Genomic DNA, 14342 nt, shown 5'->3' on the forward strand with positions numbered 1-14342 from the left:
AGGTGCCATTTATATTTCATATCTAGTCCATAATAAAGGCGCAAGCTATGTAGGACTCTGGCGTGTTGGAGGGTACTCCCTCTTTAACAAAGTCTACTACCTGTGTTTATTGTGAGGAGGTTGTGGTAGATCCGCCTGCTCAACATTGTTCCACATGTCTTGATAAAGTTGCGACATCTAGAAAGAAAAGGGTGTCTAGTACTACTGAGCTGTCCACCTCTGAGGGTTCTCCGTTCCGTGAGGTGTGTTCCCTACATTTATCTCTGATTACATATGCAGCTCCCCAGGACACGACTAATTCTCCTGCGGGAGAGATACGCTGGTCGCCAGATTTTGCGGACCAACTGCAAATGGTGATGTCTAAAGTGATTAGTGCCTTACCACGTTCTGCTAAGTGCAAGCGTAGGGTAATTCATTTCGGCCCGGCCCAGGGGTCATCTACGCCAATGGATATCTCGGAGAGATTATCCGCGGACGAGGACAACTCCGACTGTTCGGAGGACGTTCCTTCTGGGTCGGAGTCTGTGTCATCTAAACCTCCGGCTGTGGAGGAGCCTGACTTTAGGTTTAGGATAGAAAAGTTGCGCTTTTTACTAAAGCAATGCTTGCTACGCTGGAGGTCCCAGAACCAAAACTCCCGGAGGAGCCTTCGATTCCTAAACTAGATAAAGTATTCCTGTTAAGATGGCTAACATTATTAAGAATAAATGGGAGAGATTGGGTTCATCCTTTTCCCCTTCATCTTCTTTTAAGAAACTGTTCCCCGTTCCAGACTCTCAGCTCGAGTTGTGGGGGACTGTCCCTAAGGTGGACAGTGCTATCTCCACGCTTATGAAGCGTACAACGATTCCTCTAGAGGATAGTTCATCAATCAAGGAGCCCATGGATATAAAGTTAGAAAACATGTTGAGAAAGATGTTTGAGCATACAGGGTTTATTTTTCAGCTGGCAGCGGTGGTGGCTGCGGTTTCGGGATCTGCGACATATTGATGCGAGTCGCTGTCTGACATGATCTAGAGGAAGACTTCTCTTGATGAGATTCAAGATAGAATTAAGGCTTTAAGGGTTGCTAATTCCTTTATTTGTGGCGCCAATATGCAGATTATTCGCCTGTTATCAGGTTTTTCAGTTCTAGCCGATCAGACGAGGGAATCCCTTTCTTGGTGGATCTGTCCAGTTCAACTGTCCCAAGGGACATCCTTCCTGAGACCGTCCTGGGAGATAGTGACCATGGACGCGAGTCTGGCAGGATGGGGAGTGGTGTGGGGTTTCAAAATGGCACAAGGAAAGTGGACTCATCAAGAGTCCCTCCTTCCGATCAATATTCTGGAACTTTGAGTGATCTACAATGCTTTGAAGGAGTGGCCTCTCCTGGGGATGTTCAGCTTCATCAGGTTCCAGACAGACAACATTACCTCAGTGGCTTACATCAACCATCAGGGGGGGACGAGAAGCTCCCTAGCAATGAGTGAGGTATCTCAGATACTAGAATGGGCAGAGTCCCACAACTGCTCGCTATCAGCAATCCACATTCCGGGTGTGGACAACTGGGAAGCGGATTTTCTCAGCAGACAATCCTTTCATCTTGGGGAATGGTCTCTCCACCCTGAGGTGTTTGCGGAGATCTGTCACAGATGGGGAATGCCGGAGATGGACCTCATGGCATCCAGACTCAATTGCAAGCTACCCAATTATGGGCCGCGGTCCAGGGATCCCCAGGCACAGCTGATCAATGCCTTGGTGGTACCTTGGGGGTTCAACCTAGTTTACATTTTTCCTACGTTACCACTTCTACCTCGAGTAGTGGCCCGCATAAAGCAGGAGCGACCTTCGGCTATTCTGATTGCTCCATTGTGGCCGTGGAGGACGTGGTTTGCGGATCTGGTGGGGATGTCATCTTCTCCTCCATGGAGGTTACCCTGTCGCAGGCATCTGCTGGTACAGGGTCCCTTTCAACATCAAAATCTAGATTCTCTGCAGCTGACTGCATGGAGATTGAACTCCTAGTCTTAGCCAAAAGAGGATTTTCTGAGAGAGTGATTGATACTCTTGTTTAGGCTAGGAAACCAGTCACTCATCACATCTATCATAAGGTGTGGAGGACTTACTTTTCCTGGTGTGAGAAGCATGGATATCCTTGGCACAAGGTTAAGGTATCCAGGATTCTGTCCTTTCTCCAGGATAGGTTGGAAAAGGGACTTGCCACTAGTTCCTTAAAGGGACAGATTTCGGAATTATCAGTTTTGTTGCACATGAGGCTCACCAAGCTTCCTGATATTCAGTCTTTAGTTCAGGCTCTGTCTAGAATCAGGCCTGTTTTCAGACACTCTGCTCCTCCCTGGAGCTTGAAATTTGTTCTCAAGGTGTTGCAGAGAGTTCTGTTTAAATCTATGCACTCTACTGACATTAAGATTCTTTCTTGGAATGTTCTATTCCTGTTGGCTATTGCATCGGCATGCAGAGTCTCTGAGTTGGTGGCCTTGCAATGTGAGCTTTCGTTATTTGGTTTTCACGTTGATAAGGCTGTTCTTCACACTAGTTTGGGATTTCTTCCCAAGGTTGTGTCTAACCATAACATCAATAAGGAGATAGTTGTTCCTTCTTTGTGTCCTAACCCCTCTTCTCCTAAGGAAAGGTTACTTCATAATTTGGATGTGGTTCAAGCCTTGCAGTTTTATCTTCAGGCCACGAAGGATTTCAGACAGTCTTCTTCATTATTTGTGGTTTATTCAGGGAAGCGCAAGGGGCAGAGAGTGTCAGGGTTTTTTTCTGTTTGTTTGCTGGCAGCCATTTTACTCACCTCTCTTCCTGACTATGGTGCATTGTGGGGGATGCTGCTCATTTCCTGCACTTCCTTTTATGGCCAGACTGGTGTGCATCATCCGTGTGAGACAGGATGCAGTCTCAGAATTGTGATGTCATTATTTAAAGGGCCTCTGTTTAGTATGCTTTGCCTTTGCGATGTCTCAGACCTGTTTGTGAGAGTTCTTGTGTATTACCTGGCTGCCTAACGTCCTTCCTGGTTCCTGATCACTGGCTTGTTCCTGACTCTGCTGTTTTCCTTGTTCCTGATTCCGGCTCATCTGACTATTTGTTTGGCTCCTGACTCGGCTCGTCTGACTACCAGCTCTGGTTTTGACTTCTGGCTTGTTATTTGGCTTGCAGACTTTTTATTATTTTTTGCTATTAATAAAGGTGTGATTATCTTTGCACTTCTCGTCTCAGTCTGATTCCTGGCACCCTGACATTACGCAAAGTCCATGAATCCTGATGGTGCTAATTATCCACCTTTACCTGCCATCATTTCCAGGATGGATGTACAGGATCACCGCTTGGATCAATTTGCACTAGCCCTGCAAACCCTGCTGACTCGCACTGCACATTTGGACCAAAGTGTCCCCTAAGTTATGGCTGCTCCTGTTTCCTCTGCTGCACCTATGCCTACCAGGAGCATGTCCGGTTCTGCACCTCTACCTCAGCGATATGGAGGTGATCCTATTCAGTGCAGAGGGTTTTTGAACCAGGTGGGCATTTACTTTGACATGTTACCTCAGGCGTTTCCCTCTGACAGAGCTAAGGTGGGATTTCTCATCTTGTTACTCTCTGACACAGCTGTTGCCTGGGCTAATCCCTTGTGGGAGACTAATAAACCTGTGATTTCAAATTACCCTGAATTTGTGGCCTCCTTTCGAAGGGTATTTGATGTTCCGGCTCGCTCCTCCTCTGCTGCTAAACGACTCATGTCCATTCAGCAAGGTACAAGATCTGTTGCTCAGTATGCTATTGAGTTCCGTATGCTTGCCGCAGAGGTAGGTTGGAACAATGAAGCCCTTGTTGCCGCCTTCTTTCATGGGATCTCTGATGCGATTAAAGACGAAGTTGCTGCAAGAGATTTACCAGAAGATCTCGAGGCATTGGTGTCTTTTTTGATCCTAATTAACATCAGACTCAGAGAGAGGCCCTCTTTCAAGGTGCGCTTGTGGAAGCCTCCTGTTCCGTTGTCTCCTATGTGTTCGTTCCCACCCATGCCTCCCTCTCCTCCCATGCCTCCTGGTCCCGAGTCACCAGGTACTGCTGAGCCGATGCAGTTGGAATTCACACATCTCTCCGCAGCAGAGAGAGCCTTTAGGAGGAGGGAGGGGCTCTGCCTCTATTGTGGGTTACAGGGCCACCTTTTAAAGTCTTGCCCTACACGGCCGGGAAACGCTCACACCTAAGGTCCTGTCGGGGGTAGACCTTGGGTGGTTTATCCTTATCCCCGGAACCGCTTAAGGAGAAACCTTTGGTCACGGTTGTCCTTTCCTGGGTGAACTCCTCCATAGTCACTCAGGCTCTTGTTGACTCAGGTGCTGCGGGCTATTTCATTGACAGTGCTTTTGTATCAAAGCACTCCATTCCTGTTTGGCCCGTTCCGCTTGCTATTGAGGCCATTGATGGCAGGCCACTTCAGCCCGCACTCGTTACTCACGAAACTGCTCCGTTGTCCATGGCTGTTGGGGCTCTCCATTTTTAAACCCTCCAGTTCCAGGTGATAAACTCTCCACATTTTCCGGTTGTTCTGGGTTATCCCTGGCTCCAAAAGTACAATCCCAGTCTCGACTGGCGCAGGTCCGAAATTTTTTCGTGGTCCCAACAATGTATTTCCACTTGTCTTCGGAAACCAGTTAAAGTCTTGTGCACTTCTTCTGTATCTCAATTGCCAGAGGAGTACCAAGAGTTCCTAGACATTTTTGGCAAGGTGCATGCCGGTACATTGCCTCCTCACCGGTCTTATGATTGTGCCATAGACTTGCAACCCGAAGCCATTCCTCCTCGGGGCTGGGTGTACCCTCTGTCTGTTGCAGAGAATTGTGCTATGTTGCCGATGCTCTGTCGTGGGGGATCATCCGCAAATCCTGCTCTCCTGCAGGGGCTCGCTTCTTCTTTGTGAAGAAAAAGGGTGGCGAGTTAAGACCATGCATCGATTATAGGGACCTTAATCGTCTTACCATTAAGAATGCTTACCCTATTCCGATTATTATGGAACTCTTTGACCACCTCAAGGGAGCTACGGTCTTTACTAAAGTTGATTTGAGAGGAGCGTACAATCTCGTTAGGATTAAGGAGGGCCACGAATGGAAAACAGCATTTAACACCAGGAGCGGGCATTATGAGTATCTTGTAATGCTCATTGGCCTATGTAATGCTCCTGCTGTTTTTCAGGAATTTATTAATGATGTCCTATGAGATATGTTGCAACAGTGTGTTGTGGTGTACTTAGACGACATCCTCATACACTCACCCACACTTGAGGCTCATCGTTCTGATGTTACACGGGTTCTTCAGAGACTACGTGAGAACGGCCTGTTTTGTAAACTTGGGAAATGTGAGTTCCATCAGACTCAAGTAACCTTCCTAGGTTATATTTTCTCTGTTGCAGGGTTCTCCATGGATCCTGACAAGTTATTTGCAGTTCTGCAGTGGCCTCGTCCAGTTGGTCTTCGGTCTATTCAATGTTTTTTGGGGTTTGACAATTACTATAGAAAGTTTATTAAAAACGTTTCTTCCTTGGTCAAACCTATCACAGACATGACCCGTAAAGAGAATGATCCACTCCATTGGTCACCTACTGCCATTAAGGCCTTTGATAGTCTTAAGACTGCCTTTGCTGCCGCTCCAGTTCTGGCTCATCCTAACCCTATCTTGTCTTTAGTTCTTGAGGTTGATGCGTCTGAGACTGGAGTAAGTGCCCTCTTGTCTCAACGTCCTACGCCTGATGGTTCCTTGCATCCGTGTGGTTTCTTCTCTAAGAAATTGTCTCCAGCAGAGTGCAATTATGAAATTGGCGACAGGGAATTACTGGCCATAATTTTGGCACTCAAGGAATGGAGGCATCTTCTCGAGGGTACTAGCATGCCAGTGTTCATTCTTACTGACCACAAGAATTTAACTTATCTATCTGAAGCAAAACGTTTGTCGCCCCGACAGGCCAGATGGGCGCTATTTTTGTGTTGGTTTAATTATGTGGTCTCCTACCTGCCTGGTAGTAAGAATTTTATGGCTGATGCCATCTCTTGACAATTTTCGCCTCTGTCCAAGGAGGAGTCTGTACCCACTCCAGTTATACCTCCTGACCATATTTTCATATTTTGGCTACCATACGTACTAATTTGACTTCTCCCTTGGGGGAGGAGATCCTGGCTGCACAAACCAATGCACCTCCTGAGAAACCTAGTGGTAACTGTTTTGTTACTGAGAATCTTCAAACTAAACTTTTGCACACTTACCACTATCCTAAAGCCGTGGATCACTCAGGCAAGAACCAAATGATTTGGTCTGTCACTCGACAATTCTGGTGCCCAGGTCTTCGTTCTAAAGTTGCTGCATATGTTGCCTCCTGCTCAGTTTGTGCATAGAATAAGACTCCTCGAAGTCTTCCTGTGGGTCTTCTTCAACCTATTGCTAATGGTGAGCGTCCTTGGACACATCTTTCCATGGACTTAATTGTCGAGCTCCCTGTTTCCAATGGCTATACTGTTATCCTTATGGTGGTTGACCATTTTTCTAAAATGTCACATTGCATTCCCTTGATGAAGCTGCCTACCGCTCAGGAGCTTGCTTCAATTTTGGGGCTGCAGAACGGTCTAATCAAGCTCTGGAACAGTTCCTCCATTGCTATGTCTCTGATCACCACAATAATTGGTCTGAACTTTTACCTTGGGCAGAGTTTGCTCGTACTAGTGCTATTAATGCTTCCTCCAAGTTATCCCCGTTCATGGCGAATTATGGGTTTCAACCATCCTTGTTGCCCGATTCATTCATGTCTCAGGATATTCCGGATTTGGAGGAGCATCTCCGTCAACTCCGTTCCACGTGGGTGCAGATTCAGGATTGCCTTCATCGTTCTATGCAGCGCCAAAAGTTCCAGGCTGATCGTAGGCGTCTGCCCGCACCTTCCTACCTGGTTGGTGAGAGTTTGGCTGTCCTCCCGCAACTTGAACCTTCGTATGCCTTCCAATTAATTGGCTCCCTGTTATATTGGTCCTTTTTGAGGTCAGCAGCATTATTGACTCTCGTATGTCCAGGGGCCGTGTACAGTATTTGGTTCACTGGAGGGGCTACAGTCCGGAGGAGCATTCTTGGGTTCCCTCCTCTGATGTTCATGCTCCCTCCTTCCATGCCCATTTCCCCAATAAGCCTTTTGTCCTCCCGCGGGGGAGGGGTCGTTGAGGGGATGGTACTGTCAGGGTTTTTTCCCTGTTTGTTTGCCATGTGCTGCTGGCAGCCATTTTACTCACCTCTCTTCCTGACTATGGTGCATTGTGGGGGAAGCTGCTCATTTCCTGCACTTCCTTTTATGGCCAGACTGGTGTGCATCATCCATGTGAGACAGGATGCAGTCTCAGAATTTTGATGTCATCACTTATTATTTAAAGGGCCTCTGTTCAGTATGCTTTGCCTTTGCGTTGTCTCAGACCTGTTTGTGAGAGTTCCTGTGTATTACCTGGCTGCCTGACGTCCTTCCTGGTTCCTGATGGCTGGCTTGTTCCTGACTCTGCTGTTTTCCTTGTTCCTAATTCCGGCTTGTCTGACTATTCACTTTGGCTCCTGACTCGGCTCGTCTGACTACCAGCTCTGGTTTTGACCCCTGGCTTGTTATGTGACTTGTGGACGTTTTATTATTTTTTGCTATTAATAAAGGTGTGATTATTTTTGCACTTCTCATCTCAGTCTGATTCCTGGAACCCTGACAGAGAGCCTCTTCAACTTCTTTGTCTTCTTGGTTGAGGAGCATGATTCGCTTGGCCTATGAGACAGTTTGACATAAGCCTCCTCAGAGGACCATGGCTCATTTAACCAGAGCTGTGGCTTCTTCTTGGGCCTTTAAGAATGAGGCCTCTATGGAGCAGATTTGTATGGCGACTACCTGGTCCTCCTTACATACTTTTACAAATTTACGTTTTTGCTTCAGCGGAAGCAGTATTTGGGTGAAAGGTTTTGCAGGCTGTGGTGCTCTCAGAATAGGGTCCGCCTCTTTTACCCTCCCGTTTTTTTCATTTAGTGTCCTCTAGAGCTTGGGTATTTGTTTCCCACAAGTAATGAAAGAAGCTGAGGACTCTCCTCAACTTTAAATGGAAAACATAAATTATGCTTACCTGATAATTTCATTTCCATCGTGGGGAGGAGAGTCCATGGCTCCCGCCTGTTTCTCCGGTTGGCGGACCTAAATTTAGTGTTGTTCTTCTGGCACCATTTATACCCTGATATTTCTCCTACTGTTCCTTGTTCCCTCGGCAGAATGACTGGGGGATGAGGGGAGTGGGGAGGTATTTAAACCTTTGGCTGGGTGTCTTTGCCTCCTCCTGGTGGCCAGGTTCTTAATTCCCACAAGTAATGAATGAAGCCGTGGACTCTCATCCCCACAATGGAAATGAAATTATCAGGTAAGCATAATTTATGTTATTTCTTTTGTTTGTATTGGTATGACACAAAAAAGTGGAGAAAAAAAATCCAAATCTGACATATTCTACACAAAACTCCAAAAATGGACTGGACAAAATTATTGGCACCTTCTCAAAATTGTAAGAAATAATTGCATTCCAAGTTTGTGATGCTCCTGTAATTTGTAATTAAACTCACCTTTATCAATTAATAGGTGCTGACAACATAGAAATCACACCGGCAACCAGTTAAAATGGTGAAAAACTGACTCAACCTTTCTGTTGTGTGTCTGTGTGCCACACTGAACACAACAAACTGTTAAATAAGATTTTTATTGTGACCACACAAATCAATATACGAGTGTGAGCTGAAAGACTCTGTGATAATTGCTTATTCAGAAATATGTTGCATTTTCAGAACTAGCCAGTTAATATTTAACCACGTACTGATACATTGTATATCCGCATAAACAGAGTATTTTTTGTACTATTAGTCCAGGGCGGTTAATAGCTTTATACGATTTGCAGAATCTAATACTGTTGTTAACAATATTATAAAGCAATATTGGTTGGCCAACCACACATATTATTTTGGGTATTAGGATTGAAACATATTTATGTATTAAGTACAAAGGTACTAGGATTGATTATTATTTTAAGAAAAATTATTATCTGTTCTATTTTTAACATTCACTACATTTTAATTATATGTCTAAAACACAGAGATTGGTTTTAAAACCGGTATAAAAATAAATAAAAATATTTTATTTAAATCCTTATACTACTCTCTATTTTGTGGGGTATAGCCGTTTAGGCGCTCTTGGATTTTTACAATATCCCCCCACCTGTTCATTTTTCTGGATTTTAGAGGAAGATCCCATAAATCGAAAAGCCTTCATATCCCCTCTTCTTGCGCTGTCTGTATTAACCATTTGTAGCTCACTGTGTGCCACACTGAGCATGGCGAAGAGAAAGAGCAGCAAAGAATTATCTGAGGATTTGAGAGCAAAAATTGTGGAAAAGCATTGACAATCTCAAGGTTACAAGTCCATCTCTAGAGATCTTAATGTTTCTTTGTCCACTGTGTGCAACATTGTCAAGAATTTTAAAGCCCATGGCACTGTAGATAATCTCCCTGGATGTGGACAAAGAGAAAAATTGATCAGAGATTGCAACAAAGGATTGTTTGAATGGTGGATAAAGAATCTTGATCAACTTCCAGACAAATTTAAGCTGACCTTCAGGCACAGGGTACAAATGTGTCAGCTTGCACTATACATCGACATCTGAATAAAAAGAGACGCTATGGTAGGAGACCCAGGAGGACCCCACTGCTGACACAGAAACATAAAAAGCCAGATTGGAGCTTGTCAGAACTTACCTGAGGAAGCCAAAATCCTTTTGGGAGAATATGCTGTGGACAGACGAGGATTCTACTATTTTCAGAAAAAGAAATGAGGCTTTTAAAGAAAAGAATACAGTCTCTACAGTCAAACATGGTGGAGGTTCACTGAGCTTTTGGGGTTGCTTTGCTGCTTCAGGCACTGGATGTCTTGACTGTGTGCATGGCATTATGAAATCTGAAGTTTACCAAAGAATTCTGTGGTGCAATGTAGGGCCCACTGTCAGAAACTTGGGTCTCTGTCAGAGGTCATGAGACTTACAGCAGGACAATGACCCAAAGCACATGTCAAAAAGCACCCAAGACCGCTGGAGAGTACTGAACTGGCCAGCAATGAATCCAGATCTTAATACCATAGAGTACCTGTGGAGAGATCTCAAAATGGAAAGGAGCCCTTCCAATCAGAGAGACCTGGAGCAGTTGGCGAAAGAAGAATGGTCCAAAATTCCAGTAGAGAGGTGTAAGAAACTCATTGATGGTTATAGGAAGTGCTTAATTTCTGTTATTTTTTTCCCAAGGGTTGTGCTACCAAATATTAAATTGGGGTGCAAATAATTGTGTCCAGTCCATTTTTGGAGTTTTACGTGGACTGTGTCAGATTTGGCTTTTTTTCTCCACTTTTTTGTGTCATACTATACAAACAAAAGAAATAAACATGAGAATGCCTAAACATTTGTAATTGCAACAATTTTCAGGGCGAAGTGGTGCATTATCTGACAGTAATGCAGGGGTGCCAATATTTTTGGCCACGGCTGTGTATATATATGTGTGTATATATATATATATATATATATATATATATATATATATATATATATATATATATATATATATATATATATATATATATATACAAAAACAAGGATTATTCTTCTTATGTGTATATTTTCACAATGACAAGTTATTGTGAGAGAACGTAAGACACATATATGTACACAGCCTTGTAAAAAATAATAACAATTTATTGGATATATTTATTTGTTATCCTTTGTTGAAAAGCAGAAATGTAAGCTCAGAAGTGTGCACGTGTCTGCAGAACTATATTGCAGCAGTTTTGCAACAATGTTTTTTTTTATAGCATACAAACATCCAGAACAAAACATAACATCAGTATGGTTTCATTTTATCTATTAAACAACATATTTGTTACTAAATGAATAGATTTTCTTCTTCAGGGTCTGTCACAAAAATAATATACAGCAAATGAATACAAAAATCTAAATTATAAATTATAATTGTTCTCTATGTAAAATGCACCTAATACACCTGAAGTGACACTTAGGCCACACACAACATGTTTTGGTATTGCCCCAAAATTAATCAACGATAGCGGAAAATTGAGTACTGGTTTAATAGACATTATAATGCTTCCATCTCTTTGTCACTAGAGGACATTTTCTGGTTATATTCCCAGAATAATAGATCCTTTCAGGTAAACACGCTAAACACCATTATATTGACGGTTAGGCATATAATAGTCAAAAACTGGAAATCTATCACTATCCCGGGCCTAGTACAGGTTATGAAAGCAATTCAATTTCAAATCATTTACGAATCATTTCACTCTCAATTTTCCTTAGAAAAAGGAGTTAAAAGATTCTTGATGGGCTGGCTTCCAATTATTAAATCATACCCTTCAAAAACATATCCTATGCCCCTTTTTGACTTCTACTAGCTTAATGGAATTGGTCCTTTTGAACCTATTCCCACATACTTGGTTGGCTAACTATAGAGAGGTTTATTAAGAGATATTCGTTTTTCCTGTTTGTTTTTCCCCCCATTCTAAGAGCAGGGATTACCCTGTGTGGGAGAGGGGAGAGGGAGATTCCTGCCCCTTTTTTTGCACCGTTATACATTAGCAGGAGCACTAGATGGCAGCACTATTTCCTGTCATGTAGTGCTATAGGCACGTGCACGCTACCTACCTAGGTATCTCTTCAACAAAGAATATCATGAGAATGAAGATAGAAGTAATTTGATAATAGAAGTAAATTGGAAACTTTTTTTAAAATCGTATTCTCTATCTGAATAATGAAAGAAATATTTTGGGTTTAATGTCCCTTTAAAGGGCCATAATACCCAAATGTTTAAACACTTGAAAGTGATGCAGCATAGCTGTAAAAAGCTGACTAGAAAATATCTCCTGAACATCTCTATGTAAAAAAGAAAGATATTTTACCTCAAAAGTTCCTCAGTAGCCACCTCCCATTGTAAAGGATTTCTAAGCAGCATTTTAGTGTGTCTGTCCTGGGACAGCTGAAAGGATGAGCCTCATGAACTCTCATATTATTGCACCAATCAGGTAAAGGAAGCTTACTATGAAATCTCATGAGAGTTAAGTCAAATCTCATGTGATCACAGTAAGAGTTCATGACCTCAGCACTGCTGATGCTGATTGGCTGCTGTTCATTTCTTTATTTTTTTTTTATCTTTACCTGCAGCTGGGAGCAGCTGAGTATAACTTTTTACACAGAACTTACTCTGCTGAGCTGAGGAAATTGTGAGGTAAAATATCTTCCTTTTTTACATAGAGATGCTCAGGTGATATTTTCCTGTCAGCTTTTTACAGTTAAACTGCATCAGTTTCAAGTGATTTAGCATATGAGTATTATGTCCCGTTAAGTGATTGAAGGGACATGAAACACTAAATACATTTCCTGCACCTCCCTCTGATCATGGGTGCTGTCATTTTGACACCTAGGTAACACTGCAGGTATATGAAGGAGAGTTGCTGTACATGTGCAAACAGGTCACCACTGGAATGTAGTGAGAGCTAAATTTCAAAATGGCGGCACCCATGACTAGAGGTGGAGAATTCCTCAATTCTATTCTTATAAATATATTTAGTGTTTAATGTCCCTTTAATTTACTGAAACAAATATGGTAAAGGCAATCAAATGGCTAAATCACTGATTTGCATTTTTCTGGCAATCAATGGGTTAAATCATTATTTTGTGTATATGTGCTATCAAGAAATTACATTACTGCCTTTTATATGTAACAGTGTTGTGTGTAACTGGCAATCATGGGGTTAAACTACTGTTTTGTGCTTGTTTACAAAGGATAAATCACTGTGGCATGTTACCAATAACCAATATAGTTTATGTTGTATATATAATCATAGACATACTTACAAGAATAATGAAAACTGATACTTGACTAACACCTTATACATTATAAACAAGTTTGTTAAGACTTTAAATAAAATATGTTTGTAATTTTGTGGTTGATTTTGCTTTTTCAGAATGTTTCTATTACAGTAACTAGAAGTTGTAATATGGCAGATTTCTGATCATAAATATTCAAAAACCTATTAGTTTTAATTAGGAATGGGCAAATGTTTCTAAAAATTTGAAATTTAAAACTAACTTTGATACATTTGTTCGTTCAAATCGAATTTTGAATGTTTATATAACAGTTTATTTTCAAATTTACGTTTTCGTTTTTTACAATAACATTCAAAAATATTTGTTCAAATAATATAATGTTAAGTTATGTATTTTATATTACATTCTATTTTAAAATGTAATATTCGAATTTGAAATAGTATTTCTAGTCTAATACTGTGTTTTATAAATGTAATATTCGAATTTGAAAGTGAGATTCGAAAACTGTAAATAACATTCGATAATAGAATTTTTAAGGATAATCGTTCTTGTCAACAATCGATTAGGTAAATCAAATTTCTACAATAACATTCGTTCCAACATTCAAATTCGAATATAAACCCATTTGCCCGGCCCTAGGTTTTTTGGGGGGAATCTGTCTGTATGTGTTATAAAACTCTGCTTGTATCTTTTTTTTCTACCTGAGGTTTGCCTACTGATTATTATTTTTAAATAATTCTTAGGGTCTTTTCTTTAAAGGGACAGTGTACTATACTATTTTCTCCCCTTTAATGTGTTGCCAATAATCAATTTTACCTGTTGGAGAGCATTAAATTGTCTACTAAACGCCCAGTTACCTTTATTTTGCCATTTGTAATATCTGTTTTTTGCCTGCCATCACCTATATAAAAACATGTCAGCATTGCAGTATTGGCTATATAAAAGCTATGCAAACAAGAGGTATCAGCAGAAATCAACATCCTGGTGGGGTAGGAGAGACAGAGAGATAACTCAGATAACCCATTTGAAAGGTTGTTCCTCAAGCAGCTTTGAATGCAATGAACTCTTATCAGTTGCTTGCCTGTGTTTATTGTCCCTTTACATTGTTACTGTTTGACTAATTACTAGGGATGGGTGAATGTTTCGCAACATTTGAAAAATGAAACAAATTTTAACTCATTTGTTTGTACAACATTCTAACATTAGTTTAATGTAATAGTATTTGTAATGCTTTCTTTAAATGTAATATCCGATTCAATTTTTTTCTAATAATTCGATTTTAATTATGCAATATTCGAATTAGAAAAATTTGAATTTATATATTTGTAATTGTATTTCTAATGCTTTCTTTAAAAGTAATATTCAAATTATCCAATATTCGAAATAGAAACATTAAAATTTATATATTTGTAT

At 41.4% G+C, this 14342-nt stretch overlaps 1 protein-coding gene across 3 annotated transcripts in view; it reads left to right on the top strand.

The window, feature by feature from the left end:
* Window positions 1-14342, top strand: part of LOC128642023 (uncharacterized) — a 229572-nt gene that overhangs the window by 214533 nt on the left and 697 nt on the right. The window lies entirely within an intron of this gene.

This window comes from Bombina bombina, chromosome 11, assembly GCF_027579735.1.
Source record: "Bombina bombina isolate aBomBom1 chromosome 11, aBomBom1.pri, whole genome shotgun sequence".
NCBI lineage: Eukaryota > Metazoa > Chordata > Amphibia > Anura > Bombinatoridae > Bombina > Bombina bombina.